Consider the following 18,177-nt stretch of genomic DNA (forward strand, 5'->3'; position numbering starts at 1 on the left):
CGCCAAACCCTCCGCAAAGCCCGGCTTCGCCCCGCAGCTCCGATCCCCACCTCCAGCCGGCCACTGCCAGGATTCCTCATAATTTCCCCTCTCCCGAAACGCTTACGCAGGCGCTGCCGAGCCCTGGCCCGCTCCAGCCCAGAGAAAAAGTTTGCTGAGCACGACAAAAGCCCTGGAAGCTGAACTCACCGCTCCTACATTCCTACTGATCTTCCAGCCACAACTGGCACCTCGTTTCCTGGGCTCACCCTTCCTGACAACTCCTGAGCTTTGTCGCTGCACTCGTCGTGGTCTTGGATGCCTCGTGTTTCTCCAAGAAAGCAGGATCCATGTGTAGAGCTTCTTCCCATGGCTGCCCATCTCACACCTCGCTCCCTCCACAATAAATTCTCACCTTGAACGTCCTGCTCACCGGTTTTTAAGAGGATTCCGACTTTGGCAATTAGTTCTGTAAATACTCTTGGGGCACTGGGGAACCAGCATGGCCCAAAACACACCCAAAAAGGAGCGGGGGGAAGGGAAATGCAGCTTGCAATTTTTGCCTTTCCGAATGCAGCGCTTTGAGCAAAGCCTGAGGTAAATCCCAGATAAGTGTGCTGCTCCAAGATTTCCTATCAGCAAGCCATCGACCGCTCTCCCCATGAGCTCTGCTGCAGCAGATCACTCAGGAATCCCAGTTCTGGATTAGAGTCAAGCACAATTGGTTTGTTTCAAACAAGAACTGCCAGTCTATAAACCCCTCGCACAAAGCTGCGCCTTATTGACTATTTTTAATAAATGGGGCTGGCACAGTAAAATTGGACAATTGTTAGGGACAATGAAGGAGACAGACTTTGATTACAAGTATTGAGAAGCAATACAGGGCTGTTTTAGGGTTGAGTATTTGCTTTCCAAGGCGAGTTCTGTCAACTGAAAGCAGCAACTCAGAGCAAATACTCCTTAACAAGCACTCTGGAGCCGAGCAGAAAACAGTGCTGCACAGCAAGGGAGGAACCAGACCCGGGGTTGGGGGGTTTTTTGTGGATAGCACAGTCACCATGGTGGTGCAGAGAAGGTAGGCAGGACTCCAGCAATGCACACAAAGAGCTGTAAATAACAGGTGAGTTGGAGGGAGAGACCTGGCGGGTTCTCCTCACTGGTATTTGACCAGTTAGCATAGCGTTACTGGGAGTCACCTGGGTAATTCCCCGCTCAATGTGACACACAACCTCTTAGATCAGGGGCCATCTGCAAATAAATCTGGACCCCAGCAGTGAGATCATCTGTCATAGTGTCTGGTGTAGCACAAAGCACCTAAGGAGGGCAGGGAGCTTTTTTTGGGGAAGGGGAGGGAATTTAGGCTTGATTTCCAAGTACGTCAGGGTGACCAACCACCCTTACAAAATCCTCTGCCTGGACACAAACAAGCAGCACAGTCAAGGAGACCAAGCCTTCAGCTAAGCCCCTTGGAGAGCTGCCTTTAGGAGTGCCCATCAGGGGATTAGGCACACCAGCAGGTTTGGGAATGAGGGAGAAAGGAGATAATCAGATCTGAAATTCCCATCAGTATGAAATAAGACTTAACTCAGTAGCTTGCCAACGCAGACCGACTGTTCTTTCTAATGTCTGTGACAACTCTGCTTCAAATTTCAAGCTTCTCTCAGCAGTAACTACTCCCCCATGTAGCTGTAATGGCCAGAAAGAGACTGGCTTTTATGTAACCCCAAAAGACTTGCAGAAAGGGAAGCAGCAGCCACACACACACACACACACAGAGGGAGAACTGAGGGGGGGGGGAAATCAGCAGAAGGCTCTGCTGAGTGCTCAGGGCTATATCCAAGCTCACAATGCAGCCACAGAGAAGTGGGATGCAGCAATCAGAAATGCTCCAGTTCCACGCTCGGAGAGAGACCCAGCAATCAGTGCTGCATCCGAGCAATAGGGAGCGAAATTATAGAGCAAACTGCCATGTGATGCCACAAACTACTCCATCCCGCCAGCTGTAACAAGTATTCATTCCCAAAAACGCGTCACAGGCTCATCTGTCATTACCAGCCCTGCCTGCCAGCAGCTGAGCAGGAGTCAGCAGTGAAGGGCAGCTGCAGGGCTGCTTCCTTTCACAGTGGGCTATTCTCCCAAAAAACCGCGGGGAGATGGACGGGTAAAAACCCCCTAGGGCACCAGGGAACGCGCTGCCCACCATCCCTCACCAGCCGGTGGGATGGGAAGGGCATGCTGTGTTCTCACCCACCATCACACAAAAGCCCTCCTGAAGCAGGATCCAGCAAAAACCCTGGGGGGCTGTCAGGGGAACACACCGAGCTGATCCCAAAAACCGGCCTCCATAACCCCTCTGTGCATTACCAACCCACTCCAGTCGCCGGGAGCAGAACTCTGCAGATAAGATCTGCCAGTGTTACGAAAGAGGCTGTTTGGGCAACAACAACGTGGGGCAAGAGCAGCCGCTGCCCATTTCCACAGCGATGTTCCGACACCCCGGGGGGGAAGGTCAGCCCTGATCCCGCGGCATAACGAGCCATTGTACAGCACACCGCGGAGTCCTTGAGACAACAAACACCCAGCCCGCTCCGTTCCCGGAGTAAAAATACCCTTTTTTTTCCCCTCTCCAGTCTGCTGGCTCTGAAAAATGCAAAAGAGGCTCAGAAAGCCATTTTCTGCCTCCTTTTTTTTTTTTTTTTTTTTTGTCTGGCTCATGCATTATCATCATCATTTACTGCCCTCAAGGGGATTGCACAGGTGTGACTGAAAATTTGGCTCTTCCTTTTAAACTTTTTTGTTATCGGCTTTGCTGAAGATGATCTTGCCGGAATAAATACCAGGCTGCTCTCCTGGAGAGGGACTCGTTTGGAGCTGTTGGCAGAAATCAAGCTGGGGGTGGAAGGATGGGGGTGTCACTAATGGGGAACGTACAGATCCTCCTGGCTTCTGCTGGAGTGCTAATACAGCCAGCAGTTTGACCTGGACTTTTATTTTTTTAATCCCTAAAAAACACACCGTTGCACTAATTAATGTTTCCATTCATTTAGCTGAAAAACAAGTTAAACAAAGAGGGTCACCTGGTGTTCCTATCAATACCTGACTAGGATACAGGCAGAACAAATGCATTTAAATAAAACTCTAGAAGAGATGTGACAAGAGAAAGGCAGTTTAGCTCAATTAAAGAGAGCTGTCACAGGGATTTGATTCTCAGAATACAGAACTATTGATTAAACAGGAATTAAAGCTCCGGAACAGAAAGGTTTCAAGGTCTTTGCCGTGAGGGTGTACATCAGCAGAGAGAGGCAGGGCTCCTTCAGCGCCACAAGAGCTCTGGCTTTGTTGCTTCCTAGGAAACAGGAGCAGCAAAGGGAGCAGAATGCTCTCTGCTAAACCTGTGAATAATTTGGGCAAGGATACAAGGGCAGTGACAACGCAGAGTGGCATCACGAGCGTCAATCAACAGGTAGCTTGGATGTACTCAGACACGGAAAAACCCTGAGAGGTTCTAAAATGTTTTAGCAGTAGGTGGGGAGGTGCCTGGGCAGTGGGCAGGTTTCAGTCCTAGAATCCTGGAATGGTTTCAGTTTGAAAGGACACTAAAACTCATCTTGTTCCATCCTCCTGCCATGGGCAAGGACACCTTCCACCAGCCCAGGTTGCTCCAAGTCCCATCCAACCCGGCCTTGCACACTCCCAGGGATCCAGGGGTAGCCACAGCTTCTCTGGGCAACTTGTGCCAGGGCCTCCTCATCCTCACAGGGAACAATTCCTTCCCAAAATTTAACTCAAACCTACTCTTTCAGTTTGAAGCCATTCCCTGTGTCCTGTCCTCCATCCCTTGTCCCCAGTCCCTCTCCAGCTCTCCTGGAGCCCCTTTAGGCCCTGCAAGGGGCTCTCAGCTCTCCCTGGAGCCTTCTCTTCTCCAGGTGAACCCCCCCAGCTCCCCCAGCCTGGCTCCAGAGCAGAGGGGCTCCAGCCCTCAGAGCATCTCCATGGCCTCCTCTGGGCTCTCTCCAACAGCTCCACGTCCTCCCTGTGCCGAGCTGGAGGCAGCTCTGCAGGTGGGTCTCACCTGAGCGGAGCAGAATTTTCCAAGGCTTAAAGTCCGTAACAGCACCGAATTCACTTCAAAAAGGTCTTGAGGAGGAGGACACAATTTAGGTGGAGAAGACAAGCTGTGTCCTTCCCCATGGCTCCCTGTGGAGGTCCTGCAGGAATCCAGCCCCCTGGCTGTGAGAATGCCTGCGCAGACCCACAGCCCAGCTCCCGGAGCAAACAGCACTGACTGGCTCAATCCCGGGCTGAATTCCCGCTAATGAGGAGAGCGGGTTTGCCTCCTCTCCTTCCCAGCAGCCTCCTCAGCGAGGGAAGGCTTGTGCCTGTCGCACTAACAAAGCACAACTCACAATACATCAGCACATTCCCGTTCCCGGGCAGCACTCAGTAATTAATATAGAAAGAGAGGGACTGGGGTGGGTTTTTTCCCCCCCAAATGACTTATCCCTTAAGTTCGAGCATATTTTAACCTTCCTTTTCAGCAGACAAACTCTGTCTCATTTGCAGCTAAGCTCAGCCTTCCCTTCTTTGCCACACACTAAACTATTTTGATTAATGAAAGAGTAGGAACAAACCAGTTCCAAGTGTTTTCTATAGAGCTCAACTGCTCTTTCGGTTTCCACTCACGCCTAGATAATTATATCACAGCTCTGAGTGCCCCCACCCTTCTGCTGCACTTGGGGAATACTGGAAAGATAAGTCTTTTCTTAATTATTAAATGTAAATAGCTCATTAAATATAATCCAATTACTTTAATTGTAAGAAAAAGGAAGTAATTACAATATGTACATGTATTCTTGCCTGAACAGTTTTCATATCTTAAATGAATCTTTGCAGCATTAATATTTTAAGTTAACCTTTGACATGAGGGGAGGGAAAAAAAAAAAAGACATTGACTCCCTGATATTTTCCAGAAGTGTTATATCTGCTGGGATTTCGGTCACAAAAAACAAGAGAGTAGCCTTGGGCACTTAAATTAAAATGGTTATGAGTGGTTTTTATAAAGTCAAAATAACACAGAGGTTTTCTATTGTGGAGGGAATAAATAAATATATACACATGATGCCACATAAAGAGCCTGAATACACTTCTGGGATCCGTCCTGGATCTCAGGAGTCAAGTGGCACTACTGTGATCCCACCACACCAGCACCAAAGTCACCACGTATCTGGGGTTTTCCAGGCAGTTCTTCCCCGTGCCTACAATTTGTCCTGTCCAAATGTGGCAAGAGGATGCAGGCCTGGGGGAGAAGGGGCCTGCTGCATGTCTGGGATTCCCCAGCTCCTTCATGGGGGTGCCCAGTGAGGCGATCCCACAAAACCACCAAGCCCGGCGCCGGTGTGTGCACACACCATCTGTGCAACGCACGGGCTCGGCACATGAGCCCGGGCTGCCATTTGGGATTTGCAGGCAGAGCTGCAGGAAGCTGTGAGTAGCTCCCCTCTGGTTTTGCTCAACAGCATGACAATCCTTGGACTCACTTTCTCCATCCCTGCAGCCAGCGGGACCAAACAACCTTCCAGCAGACTCCAGCAAGGCCCCGCTGTTTCGATCGGCCCCCCTGGTCTGACAGAGCAGGGTCAGGTTTCAGCTTGGCTGTGGTGACAGATGCCTGTGAAATCTCCCTGGGACAGGCAGAAAAATACTCGGTTTAAGCTGTAGTTGTTTCCATTTTGCATGTTCTGAGCCCAGCAGTGATCTCACCTTATGTAATCTCCAGTGCAAACTCCGGGCTCTGAACCGTCCAAAACTATTTCAGGGTGTTTGAAACCATAAAATCCCAGAATGGTTTTGCCTGGAACGGACCTTAAAGCTCATCTTGTTCCATCCCTGCCATGGGCAGGGACACCTCCCACTAGCCCAGGTTGCTCCAAGCCCCATCCAACCTGGCCTTGCACACTCCCAGGGATCCAGGGGCAGCCACAGCTTCTCTGGGCAACCTGGGCCAGGGCCCCCCCCTCTCACAGGGAACAATTCCTTCCCAATATCCCATCTAACCCTGCCCTCTGACAGTGGGAAGCCATTGCCCCTTGTCCTGTCCCTCCATCCCTTGTCCCAGGTCCCTCTCCAGCTCTCCTGGAGCCCCTTTAGGCCCTGCCAGGGGCTCTCAGCTCTCCCTGGAGCCTTCTCTTCTCCAGGTCAACACTCCCAGCTCTCCCAGCCTGGCTCCAGAGTAGAGGGGCTCCAATCCTTGGAGCATCTCCATGGCCTCCTCTGGACTCTCTCCTGCAGCTCCACATACTTCTTGTGTTTGAGAAGCCAGAGCTGGATGAAATACTCCAGGTACTGGAGTAGAGGGGGAATCATCTCTCTACCAAACTGATCTTTTTGGGAGAAGAGAGATTAGATCGTATTAGGGATTCTATGGATGCAGCCCCTTCTATCCAAGCTTACCACAAGGTCTATAATAAGCTGCTTTATGGAAACCTCTCATGTGGAGCCAGCCCCTAGATGTAACCTCCTTGATACAATATTGAATCCTCAATAGCAACCAAAAGGCTATTTTGTCTAAGTTAATTACAGCCGTTTTTAATTTAGCTTCCAGAAGGGAAGTGGCCAGTGATTTCATGCTGCCCTAGACAGAAGGTAAAGGTTTTCCACAAGCTGTGTTTACAGCTCTACGCCTTCCTCCAGCAAAGCACCGGCTCTGCAGCTGCTGGTATTGAAAGAACAGGATCTGGGTGTGTGCTCAGTTCTCTCTTGCCTGGTTGGGTTGTTGGGTTTTTTTTGTTGTTGTTTTTTTTTTTTTGCAGCTGCAAGGCCAAACCCATGAGAGTGTGTGTGCTTTTTCTTACGGTGACAAAGGCAGGGTGCCTGAAAGGGAACTCGCTTCCGCTCTGGCAAGCACTCAACCAACTATTTGCTGGGCTAAGGGGTGGTCGGGGAACTTTCACCCATCCATTCAGCCAAGGCCGCTATTCCCCCTCCCTCCCAATTAAATCCCATTTTTTGCACTCCATGCATGAACTGCAGCCACACCAATACATCAGATATTGTGGCTGATAGTCTCCTCTGAATGCCACTTAAAGCCCTCCAGTGTGGAGAGCTCTGAAAAGCAAAGCATCGCTCATTCTTTGAGCGACAGAAAGAGACTTTCGCTATAGAGAGACTCGAAGCAAGACTCTGAGTAGTAGGAAAAGGGCATCCAGAGAAAGAGGAAATGAGAAATTAAAACCACATTCAATCTTATTAGGGGTAATACAATAGGTCAACAAAAGTACTTTGCACAACTCCACAGCATGGGAACAATTTATGCAGAACTCGGAGCAGTGACACAAACGAGTCTGGCTTTCACCGAAACCAGCAAATTTTGTCAGCGCTATTTTAAACAGCCCAGCTGGGAGGGGAGAGGGCTGGAGGGACATTTTTACCTCCATGCCTTGCAGGAGAGCACACTTAGGAGAGGAGAACGTGAGGAATATTCCCCCCTCCTCCTTTTCCATCTGAAACATTTTCTCTCTCAGGGGATTTCCAGCATCTTATGAGCGCAGCCTCTTTGAAGTGCCGCAAAGTGGCATTGCTCATCATTTCAGTAATGATAGTAAATAAGCTCCAGTATTTTGTTGATCCTTTTCCTTTTGCTTTCCAAACAAAAGGTCAGAGTCATTAGCCCAGTTTGATGAGTGGGGAGAAATGGAGGCTCGGAAGAGGCAGGTCATCGGAAATGAATGAACGAGACAAGTCACAGGAATTAAAGGACATCCACACTGGGTCATCCAGCCTCCAGATAATCCAGAGTCCTCTCCCCATTGTGCCCAGGGATCAGATGCACCAAGAAATGAGCATGGGAGCAAGGCAAGCACAGCTCTCCCCGCTCTCCTGCTCCATGCTGCAGCATCCCACTGCACCTTAAGACCATGTGGAAACAAACACTCTCATTTAATTGTCCTTTACAGATTTAACTTCCATAAACTGGTCTCCTCGATTCCTGAACTCATCTAACAGTGCATCCGTGAGATCCTGGGGCAGCAAATCCCACGTTTTATCACACACTAGGGAAAAGATGCTTCATTTTATGCCCTTCACTTGACAATTAGGGGATTTTAATCTCAAATCTATGTGTGGCTTTCCTGCATAAGGGGGTTGTTCAATAAATTTATCACCATTCATATGAAACAAGCCTTTCTGAGAAGGTTATCATCAGGCTGCATCTTGAAGGCCAGGCTGGACGGGGCTTGGAGCAACCTGAGATAGTGGAAGGTGTCCCTGCCCATGGCAGGGGGTTGGAAAAGATGGGCTTTAAGGTTTTTCCCAACCCAAACCATTCTGGGATTCTGTGATCAAACACAACAGAGGCTCTCGCTTCTCATGGAGCACTTTTAGCAGAAACCAAACTAATAAACTCATGGTTTAGGTTTGATTCACGGCAGCAGTAAGAACAAACTTTTTTAGTGATCAGTTCTTTGTGTCCAACCCAGTCTGGACCCTGCACAGCTTCCGACAGGAAGGAGAATCCAACCTCCCAAACTCCAGTGCAGGAGAATCCAAACCTCCCAAATCCCCCAAAGCTGATTTGGGAGCAGCTCACCTGAAGCAGTGGTGCAGCAACAGTCTCCCGGGCAGAACTTTCAGCCCTCAAGAACAAACATCAACTGCTGCTGCCCCACAGGCATCACTGCCTTCCTCACTCATCACAGCATCCCTTAAACCACTGCTCCTCCCCAAAAAGAGTCTGGGACACTGCTGGGGGAGAGGAGGGGACACAGAAGGCACTGAAGGAACAGAGCAGGTCACCACTGAGCCATTTGTGAGAGACCCATCAAGATTCCTTGGTGCTTTAAATTCCTTCATCAAAGCCCCTGGCAGATGCATACTTGAGATATTTGAGCTCCACCACTTCTCCAGCAGCAACCTAACACCAGAAAGCTTTCCTGCGATTTCAGGAATTAGGGTAGGATCTAGAGGAGCTATTTCCCAGGCTCATTACTGCGGGGAAGGCGAGCTTGGGATGGAGAATGTGATTAACACTTTGCACGGCCTCAACAAAAAGAAAAAAAAAAAAACCACGTGGAAATGCACATTTCAGTTCTTTTGGGAAGGGCCCTCCCCTCCCACTGCCTCCCAGGCAGGGAAAAAAATATCCTGCAGACCTTCAGATGGAAGAAGAAATGTTACATAAATGAGAATCGGGCTGGGAGCTGATCACCTTCTAGCAAGCACATCCTTTGCAGTGAAGCCTGATCTGCTTCCCCTCCCCAAAAAAAGAACCAGCATGTCTTTTTATTACACCGAGTTGCAAAAATACAAAAGGAAGTAAATGTCACCGGGGTGGTTCTGTTCTGAGCAGTCATTTGCTTATTACCCAGAAGCCACTGCCACATGCCTTTTTTTAAATCCCGTGTTTATAAATACCTAAAGTATTTAAATAAATGTTAATCTGCGGTAACTAAGGCCCTGATCTCACAAATATTTATCCTTGCACAGTGAGAATAAACACTCAAATACACAAATTTCTTACTACAGATCCCATTTCAGCGAGAGCGTTGCTGAAAACAGTAACACACCAGAAGACAGGCTGGGAAAAAAAAATAGTTGCATTTTTGCTTTCCTGGGTTTCCTCACAGTGGAAGTGTCACTTTTGGTTTGTCTCCTGTGCTTTAGAAACTGTACAAAGGAGCGAGGGCAGCGCTGAGCCATCGGACAGGGCCCGTTGTGGCTGTTGGAACCCTCAGAGGGAGCTCTTGGCAGGGTTTTTTGCCAGTGTCCCATTCTGTACTGGGACAGCAGGAACTTTATCCCCAGCACATGCGAACACAATCCCTATTCAACCCCTTTCCTGGTTTGTGACTGACTCATGAGCAACGTATTCTGCTCAGCTGAATGACCAAGGGCTCAGCATTATCATCAAACCCAGCGGAGGCAAACCCAAAACCCTGCATTTAAAGTTATTAAACATTTTGAGTCCAGAAAACCCACAGAGAGAAACTATCTAAAAGGATTAAAGCCCAGCCTTACACTTGCTGAAATCTTCCTTGTTATAATCTGTCAAAAGAAAACCTGATTTTGTGAAAAACATTAATCCCACCAGCTTTCTTTGTTCTTCTAGCACGTCAAAAATATTAAAAAAAAAATAAATAAATAAACCCAGGGGAGGGATTTGTTGCTGTAACTTTATGCATATGAGGCAACCACTGAAGTTTTAACCCCTCCACCCACACGCCACGATTATCTAACCCTGGTGAATGAAATCAACTTTTCCTAGACCAGCCCTGAAGAATGAGATATATTCAAAGCACGCTGAGAAACTGGGTTGGGACTGATCAGAAAGGTTGTATTCTCTGTCATGAATCACTGCCTGCAAATACCTTCTGAGCTGTAACTTAAAAAAAAAAAACCAACCACACCATTTCTGTGTGGTGTGTCACGTTATTCATAGGGAAAGCAGTTTTACACCGGCATGGGCCATCAGAAAGGTTTTATTGCTTTAAATAATAAATTAAAAAAAGGAATTTGGGGCATTTGCTTTTTGAGCTTGTTACCAGACAGATAAAGAAATACCACATCTCTTTTTAAAACCCGTGAAAATACAGAGTTTAGGAAAAAAAGTTGACATTGAGTTCACCCCTGGAAGTTTATCCTCTTACAAATCACAATTATAAAGCACAGCAAGGCTTCACCTTGTCTCAGGTGGGCTGCACAGGGAGCTGCTAAACCCGCTCCTCCAGGCTTTTTAGCCAAGCAGAAATCGATGCTTTGGAAGGTAAATCCCAGGAAGTTTGATCCCCACCAGGGACAGCACTGACAACCCCAGTTTAAGCCAAGATCAGCCTTAGGCAGGTCTTGAAAGCTCAGGTCACGCTCTGTCACTCAAACTTCACGTTTTCAAGGACATTCCTTAACAATGAAACAAAACCCCTCAAAAAAGGGCACAGAACTTTGTGCCCCCCCCCAGTTGGATAAAGCCCCTCCTCAGCTGTGGATGTGAGAGGGGGGGTTTCAAAGCCTCTCCACAGACACACCAGTTGTGTTTTCTGTGGAGAGAAGTTGGCCCTGGTTTGTTTTTTAACTAAAGTTTGGGATTAAGCTCCGAGCCGGTTTCTATGGCAAAGCCCCGCTCAAGGTCAGCAGGGGACGAACGGGGACGAGAAGTGTCGCAAGGCAGGGTTTGGGATTCCTGCAGTGTTCAAGCAGCAGCTGATTCTGCAGATGTTGAAAACGGGGGGAAAACATAACTGCACAACCATTCCCCTCCCTCACGTGAGCGAGCGCACCAAGCCTCAGGGAAATCCCGCTTTATGGGAAGTGCTGGTCTCGTGGAAGCTGCCCCTGCCCACGGCAGGGGGGGGAATGAGATGGGCTGGAAGGTCCCTTCCAACCCAAACCATTCCATGATTCTATAAAAGCAACGTTTTGCATCAGTTTTACCTCAGGGAAGCACCCCTCACACACACCAACTGGCTTCCAACACCTTTTGATTTCAACTTCTTCACCTCACGATTCCTCGGGAAGGACACACCAGGGTGAGGGTTACAGAGGGCTCCATCAATGATAACCCTGCCTGCAGCTGATGTACTTACTAGAAGTTTTTGGGATTTTTTTATCATTATTAATATAATTTCATGTCCACCAACACCTGCAGTGCCGAGAGATTTAAGACTTCCAGTGTTTCCTTGTGCTGAACTCCTGGCATTAAGACATCAAACAGCCCCACCAGTGCTCTGACCCATTCAGAGGTGCCCAATTCTTGCTGTTGCTACTGAAGAAAGTAAAACAGCAAGGGCCAAATGTGAAACTCTGACAGGGAAATAAAAAATGCTGCTGCAGGAAGGTCCTAGAGGTCAAATAACAGCTAACAAGGAGAAGCTGCGATCTTTACCTTTCTCCAGATTATTTGTATCCCAAAGTAACCCCAGCACACTTAAATGCTGGTGAGTTACAACCCCAAGGACATTTTCTAATAACTTATTTCTTTCCAGAAATATGAGCTGAGGTCACTAAGAGGTTGGTGCACTTGATCAAACTAACCAACTATATCCCAAGCCTTTTTTCAGGAAAAAAAACCCACAACATTTCCCAAAGCATTCTCCAGCACCCACAGGGTGTCACCCCAAGCAGTTTAAGGTTTTAAGTGCTGTGTGGACGGTTAACAGCCAAGGGGCTTGGACACATCCTTAAGGCATTCCCAGACAGACCCGGGGTGCACCCAGGACTGGGGCAGGAGGACAGGCAGGAGAAGTTTCCTTCCCAGCAACACCCTCGAGTGCGACCACCAGAACTGGCACCAACAAGGGCACGCAGGTCCAACCCCGGCAGACTTTGCACAGCGGCACACACACGTCTGCACCAGCACCGATGTCAAACCCAGGCAGCAAACGCCTGGAAGAGAGGGACCCCCCTCTGCTCCCCCGGCACAGCCCCACTGCCCCCCTACAGAGGGGGCCCGGCGGCACCCCCTTGCCCCCCGAGTCCCCGGGCATTCCCGGCTATCCCAGAGCTCTGTGCCGGCCCCAGCACAGCAGACACCGGCCAGGCCTGGGGAGAGCCCCGCAGGCGGCACTTCCCTCACCCAGCACCGGGCTCTGCCCACCGGCGGGGCAGGACCCCCGCTACACCCCAGCACCCCCTACAACCCGGCCGGGGCACACACCCCGCACCCAGGCACGGCCCCCGGGAGGGGCTGCACAAGTGTCAGCGCGGGGATGGAGCCCCAGACCGGGACAGACCCTCCAAAACCCCCCGCCCGCGACCACAGCTGGCAGGGCTCACTATGTGGCAGGAAACACTGCCCGCCTCACCCCGATAGCTCACTATTTGGCAAGGGCCTAGCGGCCCACCCCAGCGCCTCTGCCTCTCTCCCCCGGGCAAGAGGAAGTCCAGGGGGCTCGGCGAGGCGCCGTTCGCCTCTCTTGCACTCACCCTGTCCGCGGCTGTCCCCTCGGGGCTCCCGGGCTCGCTACCACCAGGGCGGGCCGGCCCGCCCGTCCGCCATTCCACGGCTCCCCCTCCCTTCCCTGGCGGAGCCTCGCCCCGCCTCCCCCGGGCCGCCGGAACGCCGTGCCATTGGCTGAGCGCTCGGCGACGCTGCCGCGCTATTGGCCGAGCGCGCCTGTCCATCAAAGCCGCCCTACGCCATTTGCGTACGCTATTGGCGCAGCCCAGGAACCGCACCCAGGGTGGCCGCGCAAAGAGAGTAAACAGGGAGGGGCGGACCATGAAGGGGGAGAGGCGGGGGGAGCCCCGGGTGGCTTGGGGACAACTTCCAGAGGAAGAGGAGAGAATCGCGGCACTGCGCACAGCCGCAACGCGTTAAAAATGTTTGTTTGTGTCTGGATAGAGCTCGGTATCCTTACAGGTCTCTTTGGGGGAAAGAGACGTGTGTGTCTTCCGCACCCCCCTCAGAAGGCTCTCCGTTGGTGTCGCCTCTCGCCTCTATGGTCTCCCGCCCTGCGAGGAAAGTTCCACCTGGGGGAGCGGGGGTGTCACTCCAGGGCGGGGCCACGGGGAGAGGGGGGGGCTGGGATTGGGGATTTGGGGCGGGAGCCATGGGGTCAGGAGAGTGGGGAGGGGGCTAGGGGACAGGGCTGCGGGGGCAGGAGAAGGGGTGAAGGGATGGGGGATTCTGGGGGGGGCTTGGGGAGAGGTGGGGGGGTGGCAGGGGGTGCAAGGAATGGGGACAGTGCTGGGGTGGGCAGTGGGAGGGGAGCCTGGCGGCTGCAAACCCGGGGGGTCTGCAGCCCTTCGCCCACCTACCGCCCTCTAATGAGGGAGGGGGGTCCTGAGCCCTGGGGGTCTCCAGCCCCCCGTCCACCTCCAGCTCTCAAATGAGGATGGGGGGTCCCCAGCCCCTTATTGACCTGCAGCCCCCTAATGAGGGTGGAGGGGTCTCCAGCCCCCCCATCCACTTCCAGTCCCCAAATGAGAGTGGGTTGTCCCCAGCCCCTCATCCATCTCCAGCCCCTGGGGGAGGGTGGGGGTTCCCAGCCACCTCCAGCCCCCAAACCAGGATGTGGGGGTCCCCATCCTGGGGGTCCCCAGAGCTGGGGGCCATGGGGACAGCCCCCCCCGCCCTCCTGTGTGCCTGTGCAGGGGCGATGGCCACTGGAAGCATCTGAGTGACGCTGATTTTGGCTCCTGCCTGGATTTCCCCCCCACGGCCTGGAATCAGGGATTAAAGGAGCCTGGATTAACGACCAGGGCTGGTGGGGACATGGGGCCAGGTCCTACCGCCCTGCATCCCAATCCCACAGGGCCATTGCAGCAGGTGGGGGTCACGCCAGGGCTCGGAAAAGCCCCGTTCCCTGCCCGGCCCTGAGCTGGGGTGACCTCGGCAGCACAGAATCAGGATCCTGGAATGGCTTGGGTTGGAAGGGATCTTAAAGCTCATCTTGTTCCACCCTCCCTTCACCTTCCACCAGCCCAGGTGGCTCCAAGCCCTGTCCAACCTGGCCTTGAGCACTCCCAGGGATGGGGCAGGAGCATCCTGTGGCTCATCCTGGCCCTCAGCAGAGGGATGCCCCCCTCCAGGGAGTGCAGGAGCAGAGGTTGGATCAGAAATCCCACCACACAGCATTCCGCACCTCTGCTGGCACACTCAGCACACCAAATCCTTCCTCCCTGCCTGATCATCCACCCGGAGCATCAGGTTCCTTTGTACCCACAGAGGCGGAAGAGGGAGCGGGATGAAGGGCATGGACATCTGTCTGTCCTGTGCTGTGTGCTCCTGCTTTAAACCAAACTGCAGGGAGTAAATCACCCACCGGGAAGCAAACAAATCCACGTCAGAGCTGTGATGGCACAGCCAGCATCCCAGGGGTCCCTGCCCGTCCTGTCCATGCTATCTGCCCTGTGGCACAGCCTGTGCCCGCTCTGGGGGTCTCTCTGCCACTGCCACCCTCCTTTTGGATCCTCCTGGGAGAGATGGACGCGCACACGTGTTGAAACTGCCATTTCTTGCCCGTTTTGCATCATTCCCTCCGTGCACGACCAGCTGGGTGCGATGCTCAGCAGTTCCTGGTGCCCCCATCCTGCTGCATCCAAGCAGGATGAAATGGGACACAGAGGGTTCCTGGGATGCACGGACACACGGAGTACCTGGGGTGCATGGGATGCGTGGGGTGCCTGGGATTTAGAGGACACATGGGATGCATGGGGGATCTGGAATTCACAGGACACATGGGATGCCTGGGGTGCCTGGGATTCACAGGATACCCGGGATGAAACTGTGCACACAGGAGGGAAAGGGTGCCTGGGGTACTCAGGATACACAGGACACATGGGATGCACGTGGTACCTGGGATGCAGAGGGGCACAAGGGATGAATGGGGTACATGGGATACTGCCCCAGCACCCCCATACTGCCCCAGGACCCCCAGTTCTCCCCTGTGGGTGCAAACCAGGGGCCGAGGTGCTGCTGGAGGCCGCTCAGCTCCATGTTTTCCAAGCTGCCAGCGAGCCTGTTCCCTTGAAGAAGATCTGCCTCTATCTCAAGGTGTCACAGCCTCAAGGGACCCACCTAATCTGTATCTGCACTGCAACCTTTATCTCTCCTGCTCTGTTTATAGCTGCCGAATAAAACCTGCTAAACTGCAGGATCCAGCCCCCCCTCCCCACCGCGGTGCCCCCCGACACCTTTTTCCCTGATGCTCCCGCCTGCCAGGTGCTTCCCTGCGTTTTGCTGGAGGTAAATGATTCCCCAGGGCATGGGGAAGGGCAGCCAGGCTGCTCCTGCCTCCTGCCTCCCTCCCAGGTGGGCTCCAGCCGTGTCCAAGCCTCTGATAACCCCAGACAGACCCTGGCACAAATTGGTGCCTCACCCCAACCCCGCTTCCCTCAGCCTGGGCTTGGATTCTGCCAAAAACGAGGTGGGATCCAGCAGGTCCAGCCTCATCCTTTCTCTGTGCGATCCGGGGATGGAGAGGGGACATTCTCCACGGGAGGGAGGAGATGGCAGCTTGTTGCAGCCTTGGATGTCCCTTCCCTGGCCAACTGCCCCTATCCCAGCAGGCACAGCTGCATCCCGGCTCCCTGCGGGAAGGGAGCCAGGGCTGTCAGCACCAGAGCTGTGAGGATGCTTTGGAAACACTCAGTCAGGCTTCTCCTCCATCCCTGCTTCCCATAGACCTGGGTGTGTGGGATGCCCAGGGTGTGTGGGGCACCTGGCTGGGCCCCAGGGATGTGTGGGGCATGTGGGATGTATTGGGTACACGGGGTATCCGAGGTGCCCGGGATGCAGGGTGCACAAGGATGCAGTGGGGCACGTGGGATGAACAGGGTTCCCAGGATACAGAGGGCAAATGGGATGCATGGGATGCACGGGGTACCTGCCATACCCAGAACACTTGTGGTGGCCAGGAGTGCATGGGGTACCTGGGATGCAACGGGGCCACAGGGATGGATGGAATGCCCAGGGTACCTGGGATGCACAGTGCACATGGGATACATGGGGTACCTGGGATGGATGGAATGCCCAGGGTACCTGGGATGCACAGTGCACATGGAGTGCCCAGGGATGTGTGGGATGTGTGTGGTACCTGTGATGCACAGGACACATGGAGTGCCCAGGGATGTGTGGGATTCATGGAATACCCAGAATGTGATGGGGGACACAGGATGGACAGAGTGGCCAGGTTATCTGGGATGAACAGGACACGTGGGATACCCGGGATGGAATGGGGCCAACAGGATGGACGAGATGTCTGGGATGCACAAGGGTCATGGGATGCACGGGATACCTGGGATGGAATAGGGCACAGGGGAGGAATGGGGTGCCCAGAGTGCCTGGGATACACAAGACACATGGAGTGCCCAGGGTACCTGGGATGCCCAGGATGAAGTGGTGCACACAGGATGGATGGGGTGCCCAGGGTGACTGGGATGCAAGGACACACGGAGTGCCTGGGGTGCCCACGACACAGAGGATGCACAGGACACCCAGGATGCAAGGGAGCACATGGGATAAACGGGGTACCTGGCATGGAGGGGGCACATGGGACACCCAGGGTAACCCGTGATGCGACAGGGCACACAGGACGGGCAGGACACATGGAATACCGGGGGTACACGGGATGGCCGGGACGCCCAGGGTGTCTGGGATGCACAGGAGGTGCCCGGGGCGTGGGGGGTGCCCGGGGGCACCTGCTGCCCGCCGGGTCCCCGCGCCAGCGTGGCGCGGGCAGTGGCTGCGCCGCTGACATTTACTAATCAGCTCTCACCCAGCGCACACCCGCTCCCTTCTCTTGCTGTCTTGTCTCCATGGAGACTCCGCAACCTTTGCTCACTCGTTAATGGTATCTCAGCAAACGAAACTCCAACGCCACCCAGCCTTCCCCTCCCGGCCCCGGGAGAAATCCTCGCCTCTCACCTCCATCCCCGTCCCCTCCTGCCGCTGGGGATAAAAGGGACGAGTCCTTGTTAGCGAAGGACCCAGCCACGGGGGCAAGTTCTGACGGCGGCGCGGGGAGGAGGGAGAGCCACCATCATCCTCCTCGGCGCCAAAAAAACAAGGCCGGGGGATTTTATTGCTGTGGCAGCAAGGACAGGCTCCATCCGTGCGGGATTCCGGCCAGCAGCCCTTTTCCTGGCTGATTTATTGAGCCACGAGGCTTGGCACGTGGTTGTGCCTGGGGCTGGTGTGTTCCCCCATCCCAAACCCACCCCCTCCCGGCATCTGCAGGAGCCACCCAAAAATCATCCAGAGGGAGTGGTGGGTGCCGGGAACACGCTCCGTCCCCGGTGTCCTGCTCTCGCTGATTCTGTTTTCAAATTAACATGGGAAAGATGCCCATTACCTGCTTCCAGATAATGACTATGATTAGGCAGAGCTCTGCTGCCAGCCGAGATCTGAAGGATTTCTGTGCTCTCCAGCAGCGCTTTGCCGGTGCAAAAACAAGAGCAATAAAGTGTAAATAAAAGACTAAAGGAAATCGTGGGTCCATCAGCGGATGGGGGTGTGGAAGGGGCTCTAATGACGGGCTCTCTGAGGTGGAGTGGTGGCTTCAGCCTCACTCCAGGCAAGGGAAAATGGGAGAGGGGCTGCCCCAGTGCCTGCACCCCACGTTTGAACCTGGCTGGGCCTCTGCTTGCTGGGAACTGGGGGTTCTGGCAAGGAAAATTCAAGATGTGCCTGTGCAAGGCTGGTCTTGGGGGGCTCCTGGCCCTGCAGATGGAGATGTGGGCTTAAAAGAGGGGGGAAAAACCAGCTGG

General features: G+C 53.2%; 1 protein-coding gene across 2 annotated transcripts in view; it reads right to left on the reverse strand.

The window, feature by feature from the left end:
* The window catches only part of WASF2 (WASP family member 2), a 32,499-nt gene extending 19,492 nt beyond the window's left edge, over positions 1-13,007 (reverse strand). Inside the window, exon 1 of one of the 2 annotated variants that reach the window (XM_064635368.1) lies at positions 12,892-13,007. The gene's annotated coding sequence lies outside the window, so the exon portion shown is untranslated. The remainder of the gene's footprint in view (positions 1-12,891) is intronic. The other variant, XM_064635370.1, reaches the window with a different exon arrangement.
* Between the last annotated feature and the right edge of the window lie 5,170 nt (positions 13,008-18,177).

Source organism: Pseudopipra pipra, chromosome 24, assembly GCF_036250125.1.
Source record: "Pseudopipra pipra isolate bDixPip1 chromosome 24, bDixPip1.hap1, whole genome shotgun sequence".
Taxonomy (NCBI): domain Eukaryota; kingdom Metazoa; phylum Chordata; class Aves; order Passeriformes; family Pipridae; genus Pseudopipra; species Pseudopipra pipra.